Below are 15,697 nucleotides of genomic sequence, written 5' to 3' on the forward strand. Positions count from 1 at the left end.
ATAGATACCAGAAGATACATCTTTACCCTACACCCTACTTGCCTGTTTATAACTGATCACCAAAAAAGATTAATCTAATGCAGCTTGACCACCTCTTTCTTTTTATGTCTTAGTGTCAAACTGGATTATTACTAGATTTGTTCCATCCAATCAAACTACATCAGTTAGCATTTACAGATCTTAAATCTGCAATACTTTAGTAAACAATATCTTGCTTAAATCTATTTTATAACACATGCTTTGTGACTTTATCTGTCACTCCTGATTATGTAAATGTAAGTTTTTGAAATTGTTGCAGTTAGCAAGAAAGATTTTGGGAAGGATTAACAGTACTAGAACAGCCGAGTTCTTCCCAAGTAGTAATGAAATGGAAAAAGGTCTGACAAGGGCTGACAAGTTTCTTTTCAAAATGTCCTTAATCTAAGGAAATAATATCAGAAAAGAAACTGGCTGTAGTTGTTATATTCTTGAAAACACAAGGTCCTGAAAATAATGTTTGACAAACTTCCTATGCATATAAGTCCATTTTAATAAGTCAGTAATTAATGATTATAGTAAAGGCTTTAATAATGCAAAAATCCAAGAAGAATCATTGCATTTTTTATTCAGTGAAAAAGCAGTGTGAATCAGAAATGACCTCTGGAGATCTATAATCCAGCCTCCCACTTGAAGAGAGCGTGCTGAAAACTAGATCAAGTCAGCCATGGCTTTCTGCACTTATTGCTAATAATAAGCATTTTTCTGTCCCCTTAAGTTTTTAACAGTAACCTAGCAGAAAATATCATTATGTCAAAGATCAGATCAGCTAAAGCTCTGCAAGATACAACAGACGTAAACTGCATGAGAATGGGTTTGTCCATTTAGACAAGCACCTCAAACACATGTACAGCTTTTACCAAAGAAGCAAATCTGTTCCTATTCCAATGTGAAAGATATGAATATAGTGTTTACCTTACCTTCTGTCTTTCACTGATGTAGGTCAAGATTAATCACACTATAAAATCGATATAATTGAATGTAGAATTATTGAGAATATGCCTAAAAATACTCTTTTTTGAAGACCACATATTTCAAGGTAGAAGCTCTTCTGGCCAAACTTTTGAGGTCTGTGATGGAGAGTGCCAGCATTTGCTGAATTAGCATTACGAATAAGCTCTCATATTCTTATGGCTTAGTGAAGCAAGAAATATTGACTTCAGCATTCAAAGCAGTTTAACCTTGTATTTATAGAATCATGCCTGAGTTTTTTTCTCCTTAAATGGCTTTCTGTTTCTGCCATGAATGTGTTCAAAATTAAATCATATACCTGTGACCTGTTCTGCAGCATAGACATGTGTCTTCACATCTTGGTGTTATGCTTCATCCAATTCTGTTTGAAAATTCACCTGCAAAGATGTATTTCTTCCAAAATAGAACATCTTATCATCCCTGCAGGTTAGCCTCTACTTAGAACAAAGATTTGATTCAACATTAAGGGAAGTCACAATATACTGACTGAATCATACTGAATCCTACTCTTGCGATATGAGTTCATGTTAATAAGCAACTGGCAGCTTCTCTAACCTCAGTGAATTCACACCTGTGTACTCCAAAAAACAACCCCCCTGAACAAATTAGAGGTTCCTTTTCATTTATATCCAATGCAGAGATGTATAATAGTTTTCCTAGTTTTCTAACAAAATAGATTAAATTGCTAAAATGCAAAGGAATAAAATGAAGGATGGCACAACCATGAGATAAAAAACCTCCTAGCTATAATGTAAACAGACCTGTTGGCTTCACAAAGCATAAGAAATTAATTTCATCATGCTGAAGCAAACATTTTTCATGTGAGCAAGTGAATCAGAGGAAACTATTATGGTCCTCTTCATCACCATAGAGAGGTAATTCTCACACTAGTATGGTGTTAACTCCCCCCACAATAGTTTGTGTTTTCATTGACTTTTATTACATGCTACACGTATTCCTTAAGTTCTGTCACATTTTAGAAAATCTGACATCTTCACAGTAATTTTATCCCCCTCTGTCAAATTAATGAGATTTCCAGGAGTGTCTAGGCTCTAAAGTGATATTTACAGCAGAAGAGTCAAAAGTTAAGCATTAACTGTTAGTCATGAATATTTAATGTAAGTGCTTTTTAAACAGTTTTTAATAATTGAATTCATTAAGGTGTGTGGATGGAAGACATTTTGTCAATCACAGGCCACATTTTAACTATTGCTTTTTTTTTCCTGAAATAATAAAAGTATGGCCAACTTGCATAAATCTTTCAGTATTCTATAGCTGCCTAGGGTCAGAAGAAAGAAGCTCAGAATAGTGTATGTGCCTGCTGCTTACAAAAAAATTTGTCTCAGATTTTTTTACCACTGTAAAGCAAAACCACCAAGTGGTTACAGTGCTATTTCCAGAGGTACCTTTGAGGTTACACTTCTGAAGATTGACTATGCCTGAATATGCTTATGCTGGAAGAACTAATAAAGAAGCATGCAAATAGCAGGCGAGCTTTAATTAAAACAGGGTAAAAAGGAAAAGTAAAATTTTAATCAGTGTTCCCATGGTATGGTAGTGAACAAAATTGATTATGTGAACTGTAACACAGTTGTTAAAGATTTCTTATATTTAAATGCTTTCCCAATTCTTTTTCAGTTAAAAAGTAAATTAATGTATTTTGGTTCGTTTGGAGTTTTAAGTACTATTCTTCTTTTTTCGGTGCTCCAAAGTGTGAAAGAGTAGATCATCAAAAGGACAGCCATGAAGAAGACAAAGATTTTTTTACCTAATTTTTCCTAAAAATGAATTTTTTCATGAAAATGCATTTCAATAAAAAGTTTTTTGTTTTTGAGGTTTTTTTTTCTTGGGAAAGTGGAACAGTTTCTAGACAGGAAACAGCTGTGAAAAGATTTGATTAGATGAAATAGTGTTTCTTTCAAGCCCATGGATTTTTCTCTATAACTTAAAAGACATTATAGTTCCATTGCTATGCAAATACTTCATGGGGTTTGTGTTAATGAGTTACTTCAGAGATATTTAGCAGGCGTATTTCTTCCTTGTGGGATAGCTGGTAATTTTGAGTTTACCTTTTATACCCAGTGATAACAATGACAATTTAAAGTGTAGATTAGAGGAGGCCCTGAAGAATAGTGTATGACTGCATAGGTGTGCTCGTTTTGGCTGGGACAGAACTAATATTCTCCATAGTAGCTAGTATGGGCTATGTTTTGGATTTGTGCTGGAAACAGAGTTGGTAATTCAGGGATGTTTTAGTTATTGCTGAACAGTGCTAACACAGAGTCAAGGACTTTTCTGCTCCTCACCTCACCCCACCAGTGAGTACACAGAAGGAATAGGAACAGTAGGTGTAGAAGGAGTTGGGAGGAGACACAGCTGGGACAGGTGACCCAACTGACCAAAGGGATATCCCATACCACATGGCATCACACTCAGCATATAAAGCTGGGGTAAGAAAAAGGAATGTGGGAGACATTTGGAACGATGGTGTTTTGTCTTCTCAAGTCACTGTTATGCATGATGGAGCCCGGCTTTCCTGGAGATGTCTGAATACCTGCTTGCCTAAGGGGAGCAGTGAATGAATTTCTTGCTTTGCTTGCATACATAGCTTTTGCTTTACTTAAACTGTCTTTATCTCAACCTACAAGTTTTCTCATTTTTACTGTTCTGATTCTCTTCCCCATCCCGCCAGGGTAGGGAGTTAGCAAGTGGCTCTGTGGGTCTTAGTTGCCAGCTGGGGTTTAACCACATCAATAGACAAGACTACAAACAAGTTTAAGAAGTTGATTTTCCCTTCTGTTCAGCACAGATGAGACCACATCTGGAGTATTGTGTCTAGTTTTGGGCTCCCCAGTACAAGAGAGACATGGACATATTTTTAGCAAGTCTGAGAGAGGGCCACCAAGATTATGAGGTGGAACATATGATATCTGAGAAGTTGAGAGAACTAGTTTCCTTCAGCCTTACAAGAAGAAATCTACAAGAGTATTTTATTGATGTAATCAACTACCTACTGGGAAATGATATAGAAGCTGAAGCCAGACTCCCCTTGCAAGTGCCCTTCAGAAAGGTAAGGGGCAACAGACACCAGGGTTATGTGTGTCACAGTTACTGGGCTTTGCGCTGAAAGTTAAACATGGAGATCCTCAAATGAGAAAGTCTAAATGACTTTTCATAAAGGCTGCTATACAAAAAGCAGAGCTGACCTGTAAGGGGCAGGTAGGAAATCTGCATTTTCTAACCTCAGCTAGTCAATTTGGGTCTTAGGAATCACAAAGCAGATACTAGAGGTTTATTCTTTTCAGACACTCCGGGTTTCTCCTTTCCCAGTTTCTGTCACACCAGGGGATTCTAACCATTTTGTATCAGTGGATGGTTGTTAACCCTTCAGACTTCTTCACTAATCCATATGAACCCTTTCCAGCCCTTTTGACTGAAGTCACTACAATGATATTAGAATCCACCATTTACCTTCGCTACAGTCTACCATCAAATCATGAACCAGAATATGCAAATCTCTGCCTACACAGTATTTAGGTAGTAGAGCTTTACTTAGTCCCAGTTTGTCAAATTGATTGAATAGAAAAAACCCACACCTATTTATTGAAACCAAAATGCAAATTTGCTTTCGCACTTGGAACTCTTTGCTCTTGTTTTCGAAAGTATTCATACCACTGGATATTTATTTGCATAAATGTTTCCCAAAAGGGTCATGAATATTCATGTGTGTCTGTGCTTTTCTCTTGAAAGTTCTTAGGAGTTTGGGGGAGAAGGAAAAACTATTCCGCCTGAAACAAAATAAAGTCATGTGGCTCTGGCAATTAGTCACAAACTTACTGACTACAAACAGCCAAAATGGTGGTGGGAGCTTGTTTGGGAAGCTAAAACTTCTCCTACATGTCATTTATCAGCTTCAGAAAAATGAAGTTTATCTGTGTTGTGGTTTAACCTTGGCCAGCGACTAACCACCATGCAGCTGCTTGCTCACTACCCCCTCACCCCGAGGGATGGGGAGAAGAATCATAAAGGAATGTAAAACTCAATGGTTGAGATAAGAATTTAATAATTGAAGTAAAATAAAAATACTAATAATAACCATAGCAAAACCACTAACAGTTATAATGAAAAGGAGGGAGAAGGGGAAAGGAATTAAATCCAAAGGGAAGGAAGAAAAGAAACCAAGTGATATAAAACACAATTGCTCACCACCCGCTGATAATGTCCAGCCAGCTCCCAAGCAGTGATCAGCAGGTCCTGGCCGACCTTGTCCCAGGTTTGTATACTGAGCATGAAGTCCCACAGTAAGGAATACCTCTTTGGCCAGTTTGGGTCAGCTGTCCTGGCTGTGTCCCCTCCCCATTTCTTGTGCCCCTCCAGCCCTCTCACTGGCAGGGCCTGAGCAACTAAAAAGTCCTTGACTTAGTATAAACATTACTAAGCAACAAATAAAAACATCAGTGTGTTATCAACACTGTTCTTACACCAAATCCAAAATACATCACTGCACCAGCTACTAAGAAGAAAATAAACGCTATCCCAGTTGAAACCAGGACAATCTGTAATCATAAACAAAGGTAACAGCTAAGTTAAAGCTATAAACTCACGACAATTTTCTTGCTCCTTTCTCTGTTAATTGGAAGAAGTGCCGAATACCCTCAGCAGGTTTAAAGCTGCCTTCCCCACCTGCGCATTTCAGCATGGCCACTCCAGAAGCCAAAGGAATATACCTGCGATCAGTCACCAGTCTTGGGCCTATTCACATACTCAGGCATGGACAGCCATGGGGCATGAGTAAGTCTTGGTTGGGAAACCATATGGCCATATACATGTCAGATTGTGTCTGATCAAGTCCATCTGAAAGACACAACTTAGTAGATGTCTACAGTTATGTGTAGACTTGTCCAGGTAGTGTTAAGCCTCTGGACATGCAGGGAAAGCCAGGACATGACCATCTGCAGCAGCTGGTCCCAACCTCCTGTATCTCTAATACAATGTTTTTATAATAGACATTAGTTTTCTAATGAGGTTATAGTATTCTGCTGCAACTAGTCAGGCTGAGCTGAACAAAGTAGTATCAAGCATGTATATACTTAATACATGAAAAATAGAGAGGAAATTGAATGTTGTTTATTGCTGACACTGCTCTCTGAGTTTTGACTTTTTCAGTTCAGCATCCTAGATAAAATTATGCCCGGAGCATTCAATTCTACTCCCATTAAGCAGGCAGCAAATGGGCCATTAAGTACAGAGCTGTATGAAAATCCTTAACGGAGAGAATTTTCCATGGGAAAAAAAAGTCATTCTCATGCAATCAGATTGCCATTTAGAAATCCCTGGTAAGCCAATTCCTTCCCATCTCCCATTTCTTGCACCAACACCTATCTTCTCTAGTTTATCCAAGAAGGTGTTCCATCTGAACATCTTAGCAAAAACTTTCCTCAGACAGGTAAGATGCCAACATATCTGTAATATAAGTTACCATATCAGTGACATCATTATCTTGGATCTTAATGCTTTTTTACTTTAACTCCATGTCTTCAATTAACCTTCCTTCCAAACTGTGTTTTAAAGCAATGTATGATATTGGAACTAGATAAAGGTGCCTAAATTGCTTTATCCTCTTAAAAACAGCTGCGGCATTTGCTCTTTACCAGATACGTGCTCCAGCTCTGACTTGGTAGATTTCTTTAAAATCTTTGCTGTCAAAGCTGTTTTTACTGTAGTCTTCCAAATTCTGGGCTGGAGGTCATCCAGTCACACCAGCATAGGCATAGTGAATTCCAGCACTTGTTCTTCCATCCTGTAAGTGCTTGTTCCCTTTCTTACTCCTAGCCTGTGTCTCACCCTTTGCCCTTCTGCCCACAGGAACTGAAGCAAAGCATTCACTTATTCTGGGTTCATATTTAGACTACTGTTTATCCTATACCATCCTACATGCAGAGAATTTCTCTATTTTTTGATCTAGATTGCTAAAGATCCTCTTGCTACTTGTTCTAATTCCATTCAAAAGCCTAGTACAGATTGATGTTTGGCAGCTTTCCCTGCATCCAAATACTTCTGCAACTATTATCTTCCTTACTTCATAAAACATAGTTTAAAAAATACCACTGAACATTGACTCAGTAACTGAAAATGGAATCTGTTGGTTATAATATTCAGAACATATCTGGAACTTAGCATTGTTAGTATTACTTTTTCCTCTAATTTGTGTCTGAAAGTTTAGAGCTTCCTATAATGAAATACTTTGCAGTGGCAGTTATATTTCTACTAGCATTATAGTTAGATCTATCTATATTCAGAACCAGACAACTCATACATCCCCAGGAGATCCTTTCTTAATGATCCTGCCCTAAACTGATTTTTGCACACACACAAAAAAATGTTATCTATGTAATACATTTTTCTAAATATGGTCTATTATAGCAGTAATATACAATGCTAATCTACCTTTAGCTTTGTTTTCTGAATGTTACTCTAATAACCATTCCTTAATTTTTCCTCTTCTTCCATGTCTGTTTTATCATTTACAATATCCATTTTCATGTCCTTCACCCCTCCAGCTCTTATCTATGTTCTTCAAATTTGTGTATGAATTTCTCAGCTGATACTTACTCATCTCATTCATCTTCCTAGCCAGATGGTGGTACAGTCCTATCTCTGTAAGTATAATTTATCTGATTTTTTCTTCTGCTATTAGCTTCTTTCTCATCCTTTCATCTTGTAGAGTTCCTTTATTTTTCCTTTATCTCCTTTCACTGGAGAGTTTTCTCTACTGTAAAAATGGGCTCAGAGACCAGTCTTTCATATTCTTCTTGTCTGAGTTTAAAACTCATTCAGTCACTTGTGTCAGCCTTGAGTTCAGAAAAACATTCTTCCTAATCAGGTGGAGTCAATCTACTGAGCTCTTCTTCTGAATGCCTCCACATGCACAAATATTGATGGATCTCTTACAGCACTAATTCATGAGCTGAGTGTCCATAAGTGTATTTGTGCCAAAACACATAATCACCCTTGATCTACTCAAGTGGTTAGTGTCATTTATCTTCTTGTGTATAATATTAGTTCACAACATTATAGTCTTTCAGATTGGAAATGGAGGGATCTAGGCGTGTCTGAAACGCTCCCACCTGATCATCAGCTGCTGTCCCCAAAGGTATCCTGTAAGTCCTTGGTCATATCTTCCAGCCTGTGTTCATGTCTCAGATTTCCTAGCATGTCTCAAATCAGTAGCAGTCACCTACATTCAGGTGACCAAATAGAGCCATCATGTTCAGTAAAAGTTGAATATCACACCTCGGTGTTGTAACCACGATACCGAAAAAACAGGAGGGGGGGAAGCCCTCTAAGACTTTACTTTGCAAGTTTAGAGGGAAGGCATCCTTTACTGCAGTGCTGGATGTATGGAGATTAACATCTCAAATCATCCACACCAATCTGACCAGCATTCCCCAATTTATTGCAAAAAAGCAGACATATTCATCATATTCCTCCCAAATCTAAAATCTAATACATATTATAACTAGTTCCCCAAAATTATTTACATATGCATAAGCCACTTGTGTATGCACACTACGCTCCTGGGAGTCTTTCTTGGGGTCTGTCAAGACCCCTGATGGTCAACAAGTAGGTGGACTTCAGTTGAACTTGAGGAACGTGCACACTACTTGCATTCTTACATAACTTCATTTGTTCTCTGCGCTATATGGTTTTGACTGCAACGCTCTGTTACCCCCACTTCCCTTGCCTGTTGTTATACCTCAGATGTCTCAAAAAGATTGTTACATCTTAGCAAGCTTATTCAATAGGTAGAGTTAATCACTGCTTCAGTTTCACCTGCTGTTACTGATTCTTTATATTTTAATTATATCAGCTCCCCCCCTTTTTCTTGAGGCTTTGGATATCAACCCAGAGCCTCAATAATCATATTTAATTTTGTACCAAAATTGGCTACAACACCTACAACATTGAATTGTCAGGCAAGCAATAACACAGATACAAACAGCAAGAATAATGATAATAAACATGTTCTTTAACCAGCTCAGATCCAGCAGCCATGAGGTAAAGTTGTTCCATATTTCTTTAAAACCCCAGGATGTATGTCTTTTGTACCCTGATACAAAATTTTTGTTTGTTCCCAAATCTCTTTTAAGTCAGTAGAAATTCTGCTGCTTTGGTCCACATACATATGACAACTGGTATTAATAATTTTGCAAACACCTCCTTGTGAAGCCAGAAGTCAGTCAAGGGCCATTCAATTTTGTAACACTACCAGAGATAAACTAGGTATTTATTTGAAGTGCATGCATAGCATCAGTGGTCTTGTTTTCAATATTCTCAATTACAGCTGATACATTTACAATCATCTTTTCTAGTTGGGCTACTCCTAACCATGGGATAAACCATCTAATAAAGCTGTGGAATCTTGTGGGTCTGTCTGCGATAACATTTTGGCTCTTTTGGGTTAATTTGAGGAAAGTTCTAATCCACCTGTTTTGTCGGTGTAGTTTAGCAATTATTGTCATATTGGGGATCAAAGCTCCTTTTCCAACCCAGGGGCAGTACTTTTGAAGTTTGATTATCACGTGACCAATACCAGTCTGTTCCTAATGGGACTAGGAGGCCAGTGCAACCACATTTGACAAAAACTACTCACATGGGTCATATTAGGGGAAATAGTTGCATCACACCCCTAATATTGTCCTAGAAATGTATGATTTCTGAAAGCTCTGTAAGCAAGGGCTGTAAGTACTGTCTTCTCTTAAGATGGTTATTTGCAATTCACTTTTCTATTCTGATCTAGGATTCTTATTCATGGTGGTGTTTGTCCAATATGCAGCATTTGTCCAGGAATTATTGGAGGAAAAGGGAACTCCTATTAAAGGCATACCTTCTCCTGAGGTTGGCATGTGGGTACAAATCCAACAATCATTCTTGTGAATTGAGTGATATTCTATGCCAAAACTAAATGTATATTTTGATCCAATCCTAGAACTAACCAAGCCTGACTCGTTGCCACCATAAATATTCATAACAAATCACCAAGTTTCATCACTATTTCCTTAACTTTAGCTTAAGGGGATACTGTTGTTCAACAGTCCAACTGGGAGCAAGGGCTTTCTTTATCCTGGAATAATGAATCCACAGTCCCTTGTTTTCCACCTATATTGCCATACAAGCGATCAGTAATATCTGAAATGGTCCTTTCCACTTCTCAGCCAAAGGTTCCAAGTCCAACGTTTTGACATACACCCTGTCTTCAGCCTGAAAAGAGTAAGCAAGAGTATCCAGTCCTAGGGATCTTTTACTATGCATCTCTGAAGTTTCTGTAAAATTTTCCCTAAAGAAATCAAATAATTGTTAATATCAATATTCTTTTTAATATGTGGATCTCCAGGAATGTGGGAAGCCTGATAAGGATGTCCGTAGTGCAACTTATATGGACTGAGCTGGTTTTTCTTGCAAGGCTGTATCCTAATTCTAAGTAACACTAGAGGGAATGCTTGCACCCATGTCATAGATGTTCTTGACAAACTCTGCTTAATTGCAGTTTGAGTATAATTCGTTTTCAACTTTGCCACTGGACTGTGGTCTCCATGGAGTATGCAAGTCCCAGGTTATAGCTAACATTTTTACTCAGCTGCTGTACTATCTTAGCAATAAAATGTGATCCTTGATCTGATGACATCCCTAAGGGAATACCAAATCTTGGAACAACTTCTTTCAACACCACCTGAACTACCTCTCTTGCTTTGTTGGTGCAACTGGGAGAGGCTTCTGGCCATCCAGTAAAGATATCTACTGATATCAGTGTATGTTTGTATCTCTTTTCTTGGCAGTTTAAATCTATTTGCCAATAATCTCTGGGTGCATTTTCTTCTTTAATAGTTCCTAATGCAATGTGGTTCCCCTTATTTGGATTGCTTTTCTAGCATGTTTTTTCATTTTTCAGTGATTGATCTGATTATTTGCCTGCTTATAATAATTTTACAGAGGTATTTAACCAAATTTTCTGAGTCCTGATGAGTTTTGTTATGTTCTCTTTCTGCAATCTCTCTCACTATTTGAGGGGGTGCTACTACTTGTGCAGTGGAGGTCACTGCCCATCCACTTATTTCCCTGTGTAATTTTAATTCATTAATTACAATGCATAATTGCAACTGACTGGTTCAGTCAACTTAGATCAACTTGGGATTCCACTAGCCATACCAGAGGGCCTACTGCATCTTCTACTTCAAGTGTTTCTTCCTTTGATCTCTGTATTCTTTAACCTAAAAATCTCTGCTTCCACAGCTTTAGATTCAAGTATCAACAATTATGCTTCTCCATTAGTAAAAACTATCTGTGCATCTAACTTATTCAAACTCTTCCCATCAAAGGCATCAGGCATTTGGGCATATATACAAATTGGTGAGTTATCCGTTGTTTTCCTAACTTAAAATTTAAGGGTTGCAGGAAGGGTCAATTCTCACTTTTCGCTGTGGCACCAACATTTACAGTTTCTTGGCCAAGAGATCCTTTACAAGTATTGAATACAGAGTAAGCATATCTTACTCTATCAAAAGTTCTATCTCATCACTCCCCAGCTTCAGTATAACCAGGGGTTCAGCTGTATTTCTCCTCTCTGTATGTCTTCTCAGAACCTCTACTCAGGCTCCAAATTGAAGGAAATATTAAGCTGTCACTGAATGAGCTGAGTTTTGATGGGGTTACCTGAGTGTTCGAATACTACCAAATGAAGACATACATATGTGTAATTTACTGACATTAATTAAGCTGAATGTTGACATTCTGGTTAGCCTCCTTATTAAAAATAACACTGATATTATTTCTGCATGTGATACAGGTGCAGCTTGTTTGTTTCTATAAACAGTAGTAGTGGGGACAGAAAAAGCCTGATTTTTGACCCATTTTCTATGAGCAGAAATGTGTTCTTAAATTGATCACTAGTAATATTTCTGCTTCTTATTATTTAAGCATCTCCTGAAAAAAATACTCAGAATTGGCCTCTTTATATTCCTGTTCCACAGAAAGAAAGAGCACACAAATTACAGCCAATGGAGAATTTTACAGTTTTACACTGAAGGGTTATAGCACTTGAAGAAAGTACCTTTACTTGTTAATTCATGTCAAATGTCTTGAACTGGTTTAGAAGACAGCAGACTTATCTTGAGCTTGTGATAAGCCAGATTTCTAGAGATCAGTAATTTATTGAAATACAGATTGTAACTTCAAAATAACAGCTTCTTGGATATCAATGGTGTGTGTGTGGACAGAATCACTAGCTGTCTATAATAAGATTATTCAAACATTTCAACCTCTATCTTCACTCTAATTCCATTCTGCAGCACTGGTATTTGGAGAGGGTTTTTTACTTCCTTCCAGGACAGATAATGTTCTTCACAAAGACCACTATTATATCTAATAATTTCATTTGTTTGGGTATTTGACTCCAGTGTTAGGGCACAGCAGAAAGAAAGCAAGCTGATATAACATGTATTTGATACAAGCTAAACTTCACTCCAAGAAAAGTCTCTTATTTCTCTTGCATTTTGGTGGTGGTAACAAAGTTAATATCCGGTACCACTAAATAATTTCTTAAGAGTTAACTGTTTATTTTTTTCAGATGCATGTACCATGAAAAAAATCATTTCAACATAGCTACATTTCAATTATGACTACATGTTATACTACTCCTAAATTTTCCACCCACTGCAGATTTTTCTCCTATTAAAATCAAACAGGTTTCATATTAGAAGTGTCATGAAGGGAGGTTTAAGCATGTTGGAAACTAACTTTGTCCACACTCAGGACTTTAGCATCCTGACACACACAAAAAAAGACATTTCAGGATTTGGCACACTAGAGATTTCTGTCAGTGGGAAGTGGCATAAATCCTCTGTTCACTCCTCTTGATATACTTTCAGGGATGTTACATGACTTTTTTCACCATTATGAGATCACTGTCCATTTCTGCCTTTAAAAACAAAAAATAATTACAAGGCTAATGTTCCTGTGGCATACCACTAGTTTCCAGAGTTAACAGACCCCTAAGGTAAACAGGAACTCTGAGTTGTTTCAGGCATTCTGTTCACACAGTGATGATGAAAAGACTGAATCAGTTTATCTTTGAGTAAAATTGGGGAGCCTTAATTTTGACACACATTTGAGCTATTAATGGTCAAAGAACTACTGAAAATATGGAGCATTAATGATTCCTCTACAATTTATCAGGCACATGTTAGAGCACACTGCATATGCTTCTAAGGCATATAATCTGTGAAGTAGATGAGTTTCAGTGCTTTCACTCAATTCAATTTTCTTCAAATTTATTTTCCACTAGATTAGTGAGAGTGTTATAAAACTAAAGTTATAAATACAAAAAAGGCTGTTCTACCATCTGAATACTTTCATATTCTAATGCTTTCCTAGTAAACATATTAGAATTGGAAATAAGCAACTTCTAAACCAGATTATTTCCTTTCCTTGCCATGAATTAAAACAAAACCAAAAAAAATACATTAACATATTACTGTTTTTTTTTAAAAAAAAATGAAGCTAAATGTCATTATATGCACTTTCCCTAACTTCTCATCAGGAAACTTAAAACTTACTTCCATGTAAACCTTTCCTCTAGGGAGAGTTTTGTACACTTTGAAGCTTATTAATCATAGATGTCATGGGGTGAAAGCAAAAAGGCATACAAGAGTCCTTCTTGCCTTAGCTGTGCTTGGCTTTCACCTTTTCACAAGCTGAGCCTCAAACTGAAAAAAGAAGGAAATTGAGTATAAAACTTTCATTTTACTTCTTCCCACACAAAAGCTCTGAAGGGAAGGTTTCTGTCAACAAAGCCTGTAAATCAGTTCATTCCTGGGCATTTATTGATCATAGGAGATAGTCTATTACCAGCTTTCATCCTTTGGATGTAAGAGTCACCATATTCAAGAATATTTGGTTATGGAGTGCCTTCTATTACTTTGGGTATTTTTTGCTTCATAATTTTCTCCATGACTGACTGAGAAACACAACTGAGAATTTATCTCAATTAATCTCGAGTCATTATTCTTTCCCTTTTCCAGTCTGATGAAAGGGAACATGTGTTCTTTTTCTTAGCACATTTGTCTTAGTTTGTAGCAGGGATCCTGCTATAGTTCTGTGGGTTTTGGGAAAGAAGAAAAAGATTACCAAGGACTTTATGCAATGGTGGCATATCACCATTTAGTTTATAAATAAAAACAGTTAACAATGACTTTGTTTCCTTCTTTATGTAAAAAATGAAAGTGTACTTTTTTCATCCCTATATATTTTACAGAGCACAGAGGAACTTTTTCAATAGCTTCAAAGACTCCAGAAGTCTGAAAATGCCTGAGGAGAAGATAAAATAACTGTGTAGGGCTTGGCTAAGTGGAAATCTACTCTGGATCTGCACATTTAAGATGCATGTGGCTTTCATTAGCCCATAAGCAGGCTCTAACATTTACTAGGATTGAAGGAGGCAGAACTAAGCACAAGGGACTGAACATCCTCTGTCCCCTTAGATTTAGAAGAACAGAGCAGCATGGGATTATACTAATACTAAACTCTCACATAGCTCTTTACTTTTGCACAGACTAATAGGCTTTACAAATGAAGTGTGTAGAAGTATCCCATTTTTATACGGCAGAAATGAGATGCTGAAGTAGCAGGCCCTAAAACAGCACCCAGATTTCCTGACTCTCAGCACTTTGATCCCAGTTTGTAGTTAAGAGCTTAGAAAATGCAGTTAAATGAGAGAGAAGCTACTGAAATTGTCCAGATTTGCTGTAGGTGAGCAGAATTTATGAACTTACCAGAGAAATCCTCATCTCTCCTATGGCACGCTGGAGGAAAAGCCCATGACAGGTTCCCTGGGGGCATGCCTGCAGCTGATTTTTCTAAGGTTACAAAGTCTCGCACACTCTTGTAGTCCAACTCAGTCAGCCTCACACTGGGCACCAATTGTTGTAGCACAAACTAGTAGGCTATAATAAGGCTTTACCATTGGTCATATTCCACTCTGTGCTGTAGCTCCTTCCTCCAGAGGCCAAACCACACTGATCCTCTTACATCTGACACCCCCTTCTACAATCCTCAGGGCTATTTAACCACTTAGCAGGAACGAGCTACAGCTGCACATCATCCATGTTAATCAACCCCCTGCCTCTCAGGCAAGGCCACAGCTGCATGTTATCAATGCTAATCAACCCACTGCCTCCATTCCTCTACAACACACCAACTGTTTTTCTCTCCATGTGCATTTATCTTGTTCCTTTGAGTGCACATGTCAGGGCTCCGCATGGGCTGGTGGCTCTGTGGGCTTATGGCTCGCTCTATGGGGCCTCCCTGGAGGGCAGGGCAGGGCCTTGCAGCCAGACCCCATCCCACCACCCCAGCTGAGGAGCCAGGAGGTGGGAAGGCAGTCAGGGCTGCCACAGCCGCCACAGCCCTCAACATCGGGCACCTCCCTGGGGATGGGCCGAGGCTAGGCTGGGACATCAGCCCATGGGTGTGCCTGAGTCTGGTTCAGTGGGGCCCATGATGGACCCAGGCCTGACTGCAATGTGGTGGGGCTGGAGTTCAGGGATGTCGCCAGTGGGGACTCAGCCGAGAGCAGCCCTCATGGACTGGGGGTTGGACCTGGCCAAAACCTCCTCATCACCTGTCCAGGAGCTTC

General features: G+C 38.3%; 1 long non-coding RNA gene across 1 annotated transcript in view; it reads right to left on the bottom strand.

Annotated features, from left to right (window-relative positions):
* LOC129736049 (uncharacterized) overlaps nucleotides 1-15,055 on the bottom strand; it is a 39,132-nt gene extending 24,077 nt beyond the window's left edge. The window contains exon 1 of the long non-coding RNA XR_008732210.1: nucleotides 14,835-15,055. This is a non-coding gene — a long non-coding RNA (uncharacterized LOC129736049). The remainder of the gene's footprint in view (nucleotides 1-14,834) is intronic.
* Nucleotides 15,056-15,697: the final 642 nt, after the last annotated feature.

Source organism: Falco cherrug, chromosome 4, assembly GCF_023634085.1.
Source record: "Falco cherrug isolate bFalChe1 chromosome 4, bFalChe1.pri, whole genome shotgun sequence".
Classification (NCBI taxonomy): Eukaryota; Metazoa; Chordata; class Aves; order Falconiformes; family Falconidae; genus Falco; species Falco cherrug.